Source organism: Oncorhynchus keta, chromosome 5 (assembly GCF_023373465.1).
Source record: "Oncorhynchus keta strain PuntledgeMale-10-30-2019 chromosome 5, Oket_V2, whole genome shotgun sequence".
Classification (NCBI taxonomy): domain Eukaryota; kingdom Metazoa; phylum Chordata; class Actinopteri; order Salmoniformes; family Salmonidae; genus Oncorhynchus; species Oncorhynchus keta.
The window spans coordinates 36,691,327-36,707,803 of record NC_068425.1 but is presented as its reverse complement, the minus strand read 5'-3'; the positions used below and the strand labels follow the sequence as shown (position 1 = coordinate 36,707,803).

Below are 16,477 nucleotides of genomic sequence, written 5' to 3'. Positions count from 1 at the left end.
CTGTGATATAACGCAGCAGAAGTCATGCTTGATTGACAGCATGGCCAATGTTGAATGTTTATCCTTCTAAGCTTGGAAAAGAGACCCTTAAACCCAGACTTTGATCACACACTCTCTCCACTGGCACGCTAGTGATCTGCTTTGCAATGCAGCAGTAAGCTGCTGAGTTCTTCCAAACCACTCGTTGTTGAATTTGCGATTTCCAACTTGTTGTGTAATGTTTGTGTCCAATGGACGACGAGCACCGATATGTTTTTATCTATAATTTCTCTTCATCATTTCTTGGGTTGAAAAAGATTTGTCAGTAGATTGTGAACTTGACTCATGATGATGACTGCTAGCTGAGATTTTAAAGGTATGACGTTGACATGATCAGTCCAATCAGAGCTACTGTAGATATAACGTGATTTGACGTAATTTGATCTGTGGCCAAATCCCCATGATCCTTATTGGACGGGCACTTCTAATGGGGCGACAACTAGAGGAGTTCATTCATCTAATGAATTCTAAGGGGCTGGAATTTTTTGAGCTCTCTCCATCGTAAGATTTTGCGATGACACGGTGTCCCCATGAGTGACATAACTTTGAGCCAATCACGGCGCAACTAGAGAAGATTACCCAACCCGGATGCTCTGTATTTTCCGCTGGCCCCCCCCCCACCACAGAAAGCACTGAGCTGAAACACCTGCATTTTGACGCTGCCTTTCTCAAGAAACCAAAAAAGAGACCATGTTTATATGCAACTTTATTCACTCAATACTGTTTTTTTTTATAAATATACATTTTTTACACTGTTTGCAAACTGACATGTGACACGTATTTAATGCCAAAGTAACATGCAAAACAGGCAATAAAAAAAGGTGGGGCTGAATAACAGGCCCTGAATAACAGGCTGACACTGACTGACGCTAATGCACTGACGCTAATGCACTGACGCTAATGCACTGACTGACGCTAATGCACTGACGCTAATGCACTGACTGACGCTAATGCACTGACGCTAATGCACTGACGCTAATGCACTGACTGACGCTAAATGCACTGACGCTAATGCACTGACTGACGCTAATGCACTGACTGATGCTAATGCACTGACGCTAATGCACTGACGCTAATGCACTGACTGACGCTAATGCACTGACTGATGCTAATGCACTGACGCTAATGCACTGACGCTAATGCACTGACTGACGCTAATGCACTGACTGATGCTAATGCACTGACGCTAATGCACTGACTGACGCTAAATGCACTGACGCTAATGCACTGACTGACGCTAATGCACTGACTGATGCTAATGCACTGACGCTAATGCACTGACGCTAATGCACTGGCACTGACGCTAATGCACTGACTGATGCTAATGCACTGACGCTAATGCACTGGACGCTAATGCACTGACTGGCTAATGCACTGACTGATGCTAATGCACTGACGCTAATGCACTGACTGACGCTAAATGCACTGACGCTAATGCACTGACGCTAATGCACTGACGCTAATGCACTGACTGATGCTAATGCACTGACGCTAATGCACTGACGCTAATGCACTGACGCTAATGCACTGACGCTAATGCACTGACTGATGCTAATGCACTGACGCTAATGCACTGACGCTAATGCACTGACTGACGCTAATGCACTGACGCTAATGCACTGACGCTAATGCACTGACGCTAATGCACTGACGCTAAATGCACTGACGCTAATGCACTGACGCTAATGCACTGACGCTAATGCACTGACGCTAATGCACTGACGCTAATGCAGTGTTAGTTTGAATGTAAACAGTCCCCCAAGGAAGAGAAACCATAGATCACCGGCCTCTAAAAGGAGAAAGGGTCGTAGCTCTTGGCTGGAGCTCAAACATCTGGTCCCGTGTTCTAAAAGCGTCTCAGACTACTGCTGGTCTAGGATCAGGTCCCCCTGTCGTTGTAATCTCTTTCATGATGATTATAAGGATTAGAACTGATCCTGAACACAGCCCAGGCCAAGACTGGTTACTTTCAGTTTCATTTCCTGAGATCTTCATGGTGAGTCCTGCCCCCAGTTATGACACCACACACACACACACACACACACACACACACACACACACACACACACACACACACACACACGCACACATATATACACACACACACACACATATATATACACACACACACATATATACACACACACAACATATATACACACACACACACACACATATATACACACACACACACATATATGCACACACACATTCCCCTTAACAACAGTTGTTATTCTGAGAACACACATTCCCCTTAACAACAGTTGTTATTCTGAGAACACACATTCCCCTTAACAACAGTTGTTATTCTGAGAACACACATTCCCCTTAACAACAGTTGTTATTCTGAGAACACATTCCCCTTAACAACAGTTGTTATTCTGAGAACACACATTCCCCTTAACAACAGTTGTTATTCTGAGAACACACATTCCCCTTAACAACCCTCAGAATCAGGTTATAACAAGGATCTTATTGAAGACATTTACAGTTAAAGTCGGGAGTTTACATACACCTTAGCTAAATACATTTAAACGCAGTCTTTTTATAATTCCTGACATTTAATCCTAGTAAAAATTCCCTGTTTTAGGTCAGTTAGGATCACCACTTTATTTTAAGAATGTGAAATGTCAGAATTATAGTAGAGAATGATTCATTTCAGTTTTTATTTCTTTCATCGCATTCCCAGAAGTACCATTTGCGACGAAGCTTTAACTACCTGACATGTCTTGAGATGTTGCTTCAATATATCCACATAATTTTCCCTCCTCATGTTGCCATCTATTTTGTCCCTCCTGCAGCAAAGCACCCCCAGAACATGATGCTGGCAAACTCGTGCTTCACGGTTGGGATGGGGTTCTTCGGCTTGCAAGCCTCCCCCTTTTTCCTCCAAACATAACGACGGTCAGTATGGCCAAACAATTGTACTTTTGTTTCATCAGACCAGAGGACATTTTTATCACCTCTAACAGGTCTGATTGGTGACCAGTCTAGTAACTCCTTTATCACCTCTAACAGGTCTGATTGGTGACCAGTCTAGTAACTCCTTTATCACCTCTAACAGGTCTGATTGGTGACCAGTCTAGTAACTCCTTTACCACCTCTAACAGGTCTGATTGGTGACCAGTCTAGTAACTCCTTTATCACCTCTAACAGGTCTGATTGGTGACCAGTCTAGTAACTCCTTTACCACCTCTAACAGGTCTGATTGGTGACCAGTCTAGTAACTCCTTTACCACCTCTAACAGGTCTGATTGGTGACCAGTCTAGTAACTCCTTTATCACCTCTAACAGGTCTGATTGGTGACCAGTCTAGTAACTCCTTTATCACCTCTAACAGGTCTGATCGGTGACAGTCTAGTAACTCCTTTATCACCAGGTGCTAAAGGAGAAACAAAAGTAACATATGCAAAACAGTCTAGACAAAAAGAGGGTTTATAACAAGAACCTGAATTACTGGTTGTTACTGACAGACACTAAAGCAGCTAGTTTGAATGGAATTAGTCCCCCAAAGAGGAGAAACCGTAGCTCACCGGTCCTTAAAAGGAGGAAAGATTGGCCCTTGGCTTTAGCTCAAACATCTGGGTCTCAGACTACAGCTGGTCTAGGATCAGGTGCCCCTGTCTATGTAATCTCTTTCATTATGATTATAAGGATTGAAACTGATCCTAGATAAAAGCTCCAACTCGGAGACGCTTCATGAATCGAAGAGGCAGGAAGTAGGGAAGAACTGTGTGGTATGGAACACAGCCCAGGACTAGGATTACTTTCAGTATCATTTCCTGAACACTGGGCTCTTCATGGGAAGTCCTGCCCCCAGATTAAATAACGATACACACACACAGGCAGCAAAGCTTGCAGATCATCAAATCAACTTCTCACACGGCCTCATACAGATCTACAGGGACATCGAGCACCAGAGAAATAGAGATGACATTTATTTAAAAACACCAGGTACAGTAAAAACGTTTTATGATGTGATTTTTGTCATCTAGTCTGTCTTTACTAAACAAGTTAGATCTAGTCTGTCTTTACTAAACAAGTTAGATCTTGTCTGTCTTTACTAAACAAGTTAGATCTAGTCTGTCTTTACTAAACAAGTTAGATCTAGTCTGTCTTTACTAAACAAGTTAGATCTAGTCTGTCTTTACTAAACAAGTTAGATCTAGTCTGTCCTTACTAAACAAGTCAGATCTAGTCTGTCTTTACTAAACAAGTTAGATCTAGTCTGTCTTTACTAAACAAGTTAGATCTAGTCTGTCTTTACTAAACAAGTTAGATCTAGTCTGTCTTTACTAAACAAGTTAGAGCTAGTCTGTCCTTACTAAACAAGTTAGATCTAGTCTGTCTTTACTAAACAAGTTAGATCTGGTCTGTCTTTACTAAACAAGTTAGATCTAGTCTGTCTTTACTAAACAAGTTAGAGCTAGTCTGTCCTTACTAAACAAATTAGATCTAGTCTGTCCTTACTAAACAAGTCAGATCTAGTCTGTCTTTACTAAACAAGTTAGATCTGGTCTGTCTTTACTAAACAAGTTAGATCTAGTCTGTCTTTACTAAACAAGTCAGATCTAGTCTGTCCTTACTAAACAAGTTAGATCTGGTCTGTCTTTACTAAACAAGTCAGATCTAGTCTGTCTTTACTAAACAAGTCAGATCTAGTCTGTCCTTACTAAACAAGTTACATCTAGTCTGTCCTTACTAAACAAGTTAGATCTAGTCTGTCCTTACTAAACAAGTTAGATCTAGTCTGTCCTTACTAAACAAGTTAGATCTAGTCTGTCCTTACTAAACAAGTCAGATCTAGTCTGTCTTTACTAAACAAGTTAGATCTAGTCTGTCCTTACTAAACAAGTTAGATCCTAGTCTATCTTCATCAACAGTTCAGTCAGTTGTCTTTACTTAACAAGTCTGTCCCCCTCCATCTACACCTCATCTTACCTTGCTTGCTGTTTGGGGTTTTAGGCTGGTTTCTGTACAGCACTTTGAGATATCAGCTGATGTACTTGAAAGAGACTATAAATAAATTTGATTTGATTTGATTGAAGTGGATTTAACAAGTGACATCAATAAGGGATCATATCTTTCACCTGGATTCACCTGGTCAGTCTATGTCATGGAAAGAGCAGTTCTTCCTAATGTTTTATCCACTCAGTGAATATTTATATACTTTTTATATGAAGTTTTGAGAATAATAAAGCAGTACTATCAAAATGTATTAACTTTTAATAAGGTGACTGATTGTGGCTGAAAATATATACATTATCAACCCATTTTTTCTGCATTAAAACATGGTACATGCAAGAGACAGATTTTTCCTGCTGTTTGGTGACGTTCACTTTTAACTTTAACAGGTATATGTGTTTAAACGGCTTAAACCTTATAACTTTAACAGGTGTACTGTTTTGTAACTATTTAAACCTGGCATTCATTGTCATGTAGTTACATTTTTTTAAATGTCCCTTTAAGTTTCATGTTCCTGGATCCTTCAGGAGATTCTATTTCAAACTAACACTTGACTCATCCAGGTGTGGTCCCAAATCACACCCTATTCCCCATTGGGTCCTGTTCAAAAGAAGGGCACTATATAGGGAATAGGGTGGCATTTGGGACTCACTTAGAGTGTATTGTCCGTTGATGGAAGTGCTGCCAAATTCTTTGAAGTGAAAATGTGCTCAAACCTGCCTGGCTGTTCATGTTGATGACGTTTCATGATAATCGTCAAGAGGGCTCACGTTACTAGGTTACCACAGTTATTTCAGGCCAACGATAACAACTGTCCTATTGTCACTAGTAGAAAGAGGAGGCAGGGAAGCGCTACTGAGGTACACAATAGTACATTCTGGGAGACAGAAGGGGCTCTTTGGTAAAAGGGGTGAATTGGTCATCAAAAAGAAAGGAGGACCAAGGCATCTTCATATAATTAATTCAAATGCCTTTATTTGTAGGTTCAATAGAAACAAAGTTTGAAAAATCCGACGTGTTTCGGCTGCATGGCCTTCGTCAGGGATTTGCTTTCGTCAGATTTTTAAAACTTTGTTTCTATTGAACATGCCCTACAAATAAAGGCATTTTAATTAATGATATGAAGTTGCCTTGGTCCTCCTTTCTTTTTGATGTCCTATTGTCACGTTCCACAGCAAGGAAACCAAATATGTCACGGAAACAGAAGGGGGAACTAACAAAGAGTCACTGACAGCAACCAGAATGAAACGGGTTTTAGGAGGGTTCTGAAAGACACTCATGGGGTGACTAGTAACAACAACGGGAGCCTAAAAGACACCCACCATGAGACCCACTAAATTCACCAAGAACAGGCAAACAAAATGAAAACACACACAAACTTAAAGACATGAAGTAAACCACAACTAGAGGTTAACCCTTCCCATCTCTAAAGACAACTAAAGTTAACCCTTCATCTCTAAAGACAACTAAAGGTGTTAACCCTCGACACCTATCAAGACAACTAAAGGTGTTAACCCTCGACATCTATCAAAGACAGCTAGAGGAGTTAACCTCCCATCTATCAAGACAACTAAAGGTGTTAACCTCACATCTATCAAGACAACTAGAGGTTAACCTCCATCTATCAAGACAACTAGAAGTTAACCCTCCATCTATCAAGACAACTAGAGGAGTTAACCCTCCACATCTATCAAGACAACTAGAGGAGTTAACCCTCCCATCTATCAAGACAACTCTCTAAAGACAACTAGAGGAGTTAACCTCCACATCTATCAAGACAACTAGAGGAGTTAACCCTCTATCAAGGCACTAGAGGTTAACCCCCACATCTATCAAGACAACTAGAGGAGTTAGCCCTCCACATCTATCAAGACAACTAGGGGTAACCCTCCACATCTATCAAGACAACTAGAGGAGTTAACCTCCCCATCTATCAAGACAACTAGAGGAGTTAACCCTCACATCTCTCAGACAACTAGATAAGTTAACCCTCCACATCTATCAAGACAACTAGAGGTTAACCCTCCACATCTGTCAAGACAACTAAAGGTGTTAACCCTACATCTATCAAAGACAACTATTATCTACCAAGACAACTGGGAGTTAGCACTCTCCCAGACACCTAAATTATCACATCTGGACAACTAAGCCGCCCACATCTTAAATATCACCTGGACAACTAAAGCCCTCCCACTCTTAAATATCACCAACTAAAGGGTTAACCCTCCACATCTATAAATAAAGGTGTTAACCCTCACCTGACCTTTGAAGCACTTGGCCAGCCGCTCTTAAATATCACCTGGGCTCTTAAATATCACGTGGGCCCAGCCACTCTTAAATATCAAATATCCCACGTGGGCCAGCCGCTCTTAAATATCACGTGGACCAGCCACTCTTAAATATCACGTGGACCAGCCCATCTCTTAAATATCCGTGGGCCAGCCGCTCTTAAATATCACCTGGACCAGCCACTCTTAAATATCCCCACGTGGGCCCAGGCCTCTTAAATATCACGTGGGCTCTTAAATATCACCTGGGCCAGCCGGCTCTTAAATATCACCTGGGCAGACACTCTTAAATATCACCTGGGCCAGCACTCTTAAATATCACGTGGGCTCTTAAATATCACCTGGGCCAGACACTCTTAAATATCACCTGGGCCAGACACTCTTAAATATCACCTGGGCCAGCCGCTCTTAAATATCACCTGGGTCACAGACACTAAGCAGATGTTAATATCACCTGGTGCTTCTAGTTCCGACAATGCTAATAAATATCACCTTCCAAAACAGTCTTACACAGTGTTAAATATCACCTGGGCCAGACACTCTTAAAGATATCACCTGGGCCAGACAAAGTGGCATAGTTAAATATCACCTGGATGCCGATGATATAGGTACCGGCTCTATGAGATGAATAATGTGGGTATAAGTGACATTATACCATGTTTTAAAGTGGCAGCATAATTTCCCTCTTAAATATCACCTGGGCCAGCCACTCACTCTGTTTAAATCTGATGGCCTGGATGCTGTTTTCAGTCTCTCTCTTAAATATCACCTGGGCCAGGCAGTGGCTCTTAAATATCACCTGGGCCTGGAGGGCGGTGGTTTGCTCTTAAATATCACCTGGGCCAGGTTGACACTCTTAAATATCACCTGGGCCAGCCGCTTTGTGAGTGCTTTTGGTGAAATATCACCTGAGGCGCTGCTGCGCTCTTAAATATCACCTGGGCCAGAACTTAAAACTCTTAAATGTCCCACAATGTGGATAGGCCAGCCGCTCTTAAATATCACCTGGTTGCCAGTGTGAGGTTCCACCAACTCTTAAATATCACCTGGGCCAGACACTCTTAAATATCACCGTGGCCCGCAGTCGTGGGCAGGGAGTACAGCCACTCTTAAATAGGTGACACCAATTGGTTGCCCTACGTGACTTAACATCAACCTCAAAATATAAAAATATCATTAAACAGCCCGTAACACTTTTGCCAGTGTTGTGATGTTGTGGAACAGCCACATTAGTCACTCCAATGCCATAAAGGTCAGACCTCTTAACAGAGGTAACTTATAACTGTATATGGAAGGTAACTTCATTTTCTCTATCACCATGAACTGTATTGTTTAATTGTTTAATGCTCTCTCCCTCTCTCCCCCTCCTCTCTCCCTCCCCCAGGGTACCATGGTTCAACATTGAACAATATGAAGGAGCTGAGAGATTCTAGTTTTGGTCGTCCCTCACCCAGGCACGGACTCAAGCTCCTTTTCTGGTTCGCCAACGATTACATCGTCATGAAAAATGGCAACCAGATGTTTGCAAATTACGACCCCAAGAGGGAGACTTTGGTTTCCATCATTTCCGCAACAGACTTGAGTGTGAAAACAATGTCTGCAAGAAGCTGCTTTCTGATGATGGCTACCCATTCTATGAGGTGGGCAACCTCCACCTCCCAGCATCTGATTCCATGCCTGAGTACGTCAGGAGGACAACACTGGTAACATAGATACCAGCAACATGGACCGGACCTCATCATCAGTATGCGTCCAGACAGGATAGTGGATAAGGTCTATGTGACCCAGCACGAGGACCTGAGGAACTTCGACCCGGTCAACACCTATCGCATCAGCAGGGGTTGCTCATGACCATACGTGGCCATTCATTGAGTAACTTCCTGGAACAGGCGGCTATAACAACCATGAGCAAAATGTAATTATTGATCTGGGCATCGTCCCCAGGGAGTCTGGGGATACCAGGATTAATATAGAAGTTGAATCCAGAGCTCCACACTGCAGGCTTCTGGGAAAGCTACTGTACCATACTGTAACCAGGCTTCTGGGAAAGCTACTGTACCATACTGTAACCAGGCTTCTGGGAAAGCTACTGTACCATACTGTAACCAGGCTTCTGGGAAAGCTACTGTACCATACTGTAACCAGGCTTCTGGGGAAGCTACTGTAACCAGGCTTCTGTACTGTACCATACTGTAACCAGGCTTCTGGGAAAGCTACTGTACCATACTGTAACCAGGCTTCTGGGAAAGACTTCTGGGAAAGCTACTGTACCATACTGTAACCAGGCTTCTGGGAAAGCTACTGTACCATACTGTAACCAGGCTTCTGGGAAAGCTACTGTATCATACTGTAACCAGGCTTCTGGGAAAGCTACTGTATCATACTGTAGATCAGTGTCCTTTAGTCCTGGTCCTGGGGACCCTGAAGGGGGATCTTTTTAGTTTATTGCCCCAGCACATTGCAGTTCATTATGGTATGTTCATTTTCACTAATACATTTAGTCATTTATCAGACACTCTTATCCAGAGTGACTTCAGTGCATTAAACTAAAGGCAGATCAACAACAACATCCTGTATCACAGTCAGAGGAAGTCAACTGTTTCTGTTACCATTACTGAGAGGGTTGTTGCTGTTGGGGTTCTGCTACTGGTTAAAATACTTACACGCATTTTAAAATACAAAATACACATATTTTAATTAAATACACTTCAAAATACACGTATCTTGTCGTTTCTTTTTTCAAACATTGATCTTTATGTTATTTTGTAATTGTATTTTGAAATGTTCCCCTTCTCTTGTTGTGATCAATGTCAGTTTCCTCTTCACTTCAACCCAGAACATAAATGTGATGACATTAAATCAATGTGGAAAAGGCTGATTGGATTTGCAAGTCAACCACATAAGAGCATTTCATCTAGTGGCCGACAATGAATGCAACAAGTAATAATTCTCTAATTCTTTAGAGGCTAATTCATTGAGTCTATATACCAAATCTAGAGTCAATCTGACCTGTGGTTCATGAGTAGATGTTTAAAGTATGTTTTAGCAATAGCATGTGTGCTAACATGCATCTATATGTACAGTGAGGCATATTTAACGTAGCAACTATTTTTTCTCAAAACCATTAAATACTAAAAATCTGAAGTGAATCTGATGTATGGCTCATAAAGGAGAAGATGACTCCAAATGGTTTTGAACGTTAGTTCTACATATGCAAATCATGATTTGTTAGTAGTTTCCTTGTTTTTTTTAGAGATATCAGGACAACATTCAGTGTGGTTCATCTTAGAGACGTCCATGATAGTGATGACAAGTTTCAAGTTGAAAGGCCACTGTGGAGTGGATTTACAGGGATTTAAATGGGCCGGTCTTGACAGCCCCCCCTGGGACACCGAGCTCTGCTGGGAGTCACCACTCAGCCCTGTCCCATTACCACTGGTGCAGGACAACCCCCCTGCATCAGAATCCTCAATGTTCCCACCACTGTTACCCTTAGCGTTTCTCAGACTAGGTGAAGATGTTCCATGGGCCTCTACATTCTGAATTTGGTGTCACTTGGTTCAAGAAGATTTTTAGCTACTGTTTTGCATATTTTATCATATTAGCGTATGTGCATGTACTGGTTAAGTGTGGAAATCTGTGAATGCATCAAAGTTATTTTGTCAAACGCATTATGGACTATTGTGATGATGAGTCCTCTTTAGGGACTATTGTGATGAGTCCTCTTTAGGGACCATTGTGATGAGTCCTATTTAGGGACCATTGTGATGAGTCCTATTTAGGCACCATTGTGATGAGTCCTATTTAGGGACCATTGTGATGAGTCCTATTTAGGGACCATTGTGATGAGTCCTATTTAGGGACCATTGTGATGAGTCCTATTTAGGCACCATTGTGATGAGTCCTATTTATGGACCATTGTGATGAGTCCTATTTATGGACCATTGTGATGAATCCTATTTATGGACCATTGTGATGAGTCCTATTTAGGGACCATTGTGATGAGTCCTATTTAGGGACCATTGTGATGAGTCCTATTTAGGGACCATTGTGATGAGTCCTATTTAGGCACCATTGTGATGAGTCCTATTTAGGGACCATTGTGATGAGTCCTATTTCAGGACCATTGTGATGAGTCCTATTTAGGCACCATTGTGATGAGTCCTATTTAGGGACCATTGTGATGAGTCCTATTTAGGGACCATTGTGATGAGTCCTATTTAGGGACCATTGTGATGAGTCCTATTTAGGGACCATTGTGATGAGTCCTATTTAGGCACCATTGTGATGAGTCCTATTTAGGCACCATTGTGATGAGTCCTATTTAGGCACCATTGTGATGAGTCCTATTTCAGGACCATTGTGATGAGTCCTATTTAGGCACCATTGTGATGAGTCCTATTTAGGGACCATTGTGATGAGTCCTATTTAGGCACCATTGTGATGAGTCCTCTTTAGGGACCATTGTGATGAGTCCTATTTAGGGACCATTGTGATGAGTCCTATTTAGGCACCATTGTGATGAGTCCTATTTAGGGACTATTGTGATGAGTCCTATTTAGGGACCATTGTGATGAGTCCTATTTAGGCACCATTGTGATGAGTCCTATTTAGGCACCATTGTGATGAGTCCTATTTAGGCACCATTGTGATGAGTCCTATTTAGGCACCATTGTGATGAGTCCTATTTAGGCACCATTGTGATGAGTCCTATTTAGGCACCATTGTGATGAGTCCTATTTAGGCACCATTGTGATGAGTCCTATTTAGGGACCATTGTGATGAGTCCTATTTATGGACCATTGTGATGAGTCCTATTTAGGCACCATTGTGATGAGTCCTATTTAGGCACCATTGTGATGAGTCCTCTTTAGGCACCATTGTGATGAGTCCTATTTAGGCACCATTGTGATGAGTCCTATTTAGGCACCATTGTGATGAGTCCTATTTAGGGACCATTGTGATGAGTCCTATTTAGGCACCATTGTGATGAGTCCTATTTAGGGACCATTGTGATGAGTCCTATTTAGGCACCATTGTGATGAGTCCTATTTAGGCACCATTGTGATGAGTCCTATTTAGGCACCATTGTGATGAGTCCTCTTTACACCATTACATTACATTTAAGTCATTTAGCAGACTTTAGGACCATTGTGATGAGTCCTATTTAGGGACCATTGTGATGAGTCCTATTTAGGGACCATTGTGATGAGTCCTATTTAGGCACCATTGTGATGAGTCCTATTTAGGCACCATTGTGATGAGTCCTATTTAGGGACCATTGTGATGAGTCCTATTTAGGGACTATTGTGATGAGTCCTATTTAGGACCATTGTGATGAGTCCTATTTAGGCACCATTGTGATGAGTCCTATTTAGGCACCATTGTGATGAGTCCTATTTAGGGACCATTGTGATGAGTCCTTTTAGGACCATTGTTTAGTCCTATTTAGGACCATTGTGATGAGTCCTATTTAGGCACCATTGTGATGAGTCCTATTTAGGCACCATTGTGATGAGTCCTATTTAGGGACCATTGTGATGAGTCCTATTTAGGCAATTGTGATGAGTCCTATTTAGGCACCATTGTGATGAGTCCTATTTAGGGACCATTGTGATGAGTCCTATTTAGGCACCATTGTGATGAGTCCTATTTAGGCACCATTGTGATGAGTCCTATTTAGGCACCATTGTGATGAGTCCTCTTTACATGACATTACATTTAAGTCATTTAGCAGACTTTAGGACCATTGTGATGAGTCCTCTTTAGGGACCATTGTGATGAGTCCTATTTAGGGACCATTGTGATGAGTCCTATTTAGGGACCATTGTGATGAGTCCTGGCTTTAGGGACCATTGTGATGAGTCCTCTTGTGGAGTACAGGTCTCCTTCTATGATGTGGAGTACTGGTCTCCTCCTACGATGTGGAGTACTGGTCTCCTCCTACGATGTGGAGTACAGGTCTCCTCCTACGATGTGGAGTACAGGTCTCCTTCTACGATGTGGAGTACAGGTCTCCTTCTACGATGTGGAGTACAGGTCTCCTTCTACGATGTGGAGTACAGGTCTCCTTCTACGATGTGGAGTACAGGTCTCCTTCTACGATGTGGAGTACAGGTCTCCTTCTACCATGTGGAGTACAGGTCTCCTTCTACCATGTGGAGTACAGGTCTCCTTCTACGATGTGGAGTACAGGTCTCCTTCTACGATGTGGAGTACAGGTCTCCTTCTACGATGTGGAGTACAGGTCTCCTTCTACGATGTGGAGTACAGGTCTCCTTCTACGATGTGGAGTACAGGTCTCCTTCTACGATGTGGAGGACAGGTCTCCTTCTACGATGTGGAGTACAGGTCTCCTTCTACGATGTGGAGTACAGGTCTCCTTCTACCATGTGGAGTACAGGTCTCCTTCTACCATGTGGAGTACTGGTCTCCTTCTACGATGTGGAGTACAGGTCTCCTTCTACCATGTGGAGTACAGGTCTCCTTCTACGATGTGGAGTACAGGTCTCCTTCTACGATGTGGAGTACAGGTCTCCTTCTACCATGTGGAGTACAGGTCTCCTTCTACGATGTGGAGTACAGGTCTCCTTCTACGATGTGGAGTACAGGTCTCCTTCTACGATGTGGAGTACAGGTCTCCTTCTACGATGTGGAGTACAGGTCTCCTTCTACGATGTGGAGTACAGGTCTCCTTCTACCATGTGGAGTACAGGTCTCCTTCTACCATGTGGAGTACAGGTCTCCTTCTACCATGTGGAGTACAGGTCTCCTTCTACCATGTGGAGTACAGGTCTCCTTCTACCATGTGGAGTACAGGTCTCCTTCTACCATGTGGAGTACAGGTCTCCTTCTACCATGTGGAGTACAGGTCTCCTTCTACGATGTGGAGTACAGGTCTCCTCCTACCATGTGGAGTACAGGTCTCCTCCTACCATGTGGAGTACAGGTCTCCTACTACCATGTGGAGTACAGGTCTCCTTCTACGATGTGGAGTACAGGTCTCCTTCTACGATGTGGAGTACAGGTCTCCTTCTACGATGTGGAGTACAGGTCTCCTTCTACGATGTGGAGTACTGGTCTCCTACTACGATGTGGAGTACTGGTCTCCTACTACGATGTGGAGTACAGGTCTCCTTCTACGATGTGGAGTACAGGTCTCCTTCTACCATGTGGAGTTCAGGTCTCCTTCTACGATGTGGAGTACAGGTCTCCTCCTACGATGTGGAGTACAGGTCTCCTTCTACGATGTGGAGTACAGGTCTCCTTCTACCATGTGGAGTACAGGTCTCCTTCTACGATGTGGAGTACAGGTCTCCTTCTACGATGTGGAGTACTGGTCTCCTTCTATACGATGTGGAGTACAGGTCTCCTTCTACCATGTGGAGTACAGGTCTCCTTCTACGATGTGGAGTACAGGTCTCCTTCTACGATGTGGAGTACTGGTCTCCTTCTACCATGTGGAGTACAGGTCTCCTTCTACGATGTGGAGTACTGGTCTCCTTCTACCATGTGGAGTACAGGTCTCCTACGATGTGGAGTACAGGTCTCCTTATACGATGTGGAGTACAGGTCTCCTTCTACCATGTGGAGTACAGGTCTCCTTCTACGATGTGGAGTACAGGTCTCCTACTACGATGTGGAGTACAGGTCTCCTTCTACGATGTGGAGTACAGGTCTCCTCCTACGATGTGGAGTACAGGTCTCCTCCTACGATGTGGAGTACAGGTCTCCTCCTACGATGTGGAGTACAGGTCTCCTCCTACGATGTGGAGTACAGGTCTCCTTCTACGATGTGGAGTACAGGTCTCCTTCTACGATGTGGAGTACAGGTCTCCTTCTACCATGTGGAGTACAGGTCTCCTTCTACGATGTGGAGTACAGGTCTCCTCCTACCATGTGGAGTACAGGTCTCCTTCTACCATGTGGAGTACAGGTCTCCTTCTACGATGTGGAGTACAGGTCTCCTTCTACGATGTGGAGTACAGGTCTCCTTCTACCATGTGGAGTACAGGTCTCCTTCTACGATGTGGAGTACAGGTCTCCTTCTACGATGTGGAGTACAGGTCTCCTTCTACGATGTGGAGTACAGGTCTCCTTCTACGATGTGGAGTACAGGTCTCCTTCTACCATGTGGAGTACAGGTCTCCTTCTACGATGTGGAGTACAGGTCTCCTTCTACCATGTGGAGTACAGGTCTCCTACTACGATGTGGAGTACTGGTCTCCTTCTACCATGTGGAGTACAGGTCTCCTATCTGTTCTTTCACTGGCTGCATCTTCACTGAGAAACCACACCTTCAACACCAGTAGCCATGTTTTAAATCCAGTATAGTACAGCTGGTTCATATAATACAGCTGGTTCATATAATACAGCTGGTTCATATAATACAGCTCGTTCATATAATACAGCTGGTTCATATACTAGAGCTGGTTCATATAATACAGCTGGTTCATATAATACAGCTCCTTCATATAGTACAGCTGGTTCACATAATACAGCTGGTTCATATAGTACAGCTGGTTCATATAATACAGCTCGTTCATATAATACAGCTGGTTCATATAGTACAGCTGGTTCATATAATACAGCTGGTTCATATAGTACAGCTGGTTCATATAATACAGCTGGTTCATATAATACAGCTGGTTCATATAATACAGCTGGTTCATATAATACAGCTGGTTCATATAGTACAGCTGGTTCATATAATACAGCTGGTTCATATAGTACAGCTGGTTCATATAATACAGCTGGTTCATATAATACAGCTGGTTCATATAATACAGCTGGTTCATACAGCTGGTTCATATAATACAGCTGGTTCATATAATACAGCTGGTTCATATAGTACAGCTGGTTCATATAATACAGCTGGTTCATATAGTACAGCTGGTTCATATAATACAGCTGGTTCATATAATACAGCTGGTTCATATAATACAGGTCTGGTTCATATAATACAGCTGGTTCATATAATACAGCTGGTTCATATAATACAGCTGGTTCATATAGTACAGCTGGTTCATATAACCACAGCTGGTTCAACACCAGTACAGCTGGTTCATATAATACAGCTGGTTCATATAGTACAGCTGGTTCATATAATACAGCTGGTTCATATAATACAGCTGGTTCATATAATACAGCTGGTTCATATAATACAGCTGGTTCATATTAATACA

General features: G+C 42.8%; 1 pseudogene; it reads left to right on the top strand.

The window, feature by feature from the left end:
- The window catches only part of LOC127930366 (uncharacterized), a 21,337-nt pseudogene extending 12,159 nt beyond the window's left edge, over positions 1-9,178 (top strand).
- The last annotated feature ends 7,299 nt before the right edge of the window (positions 9,179-16,477 follow it).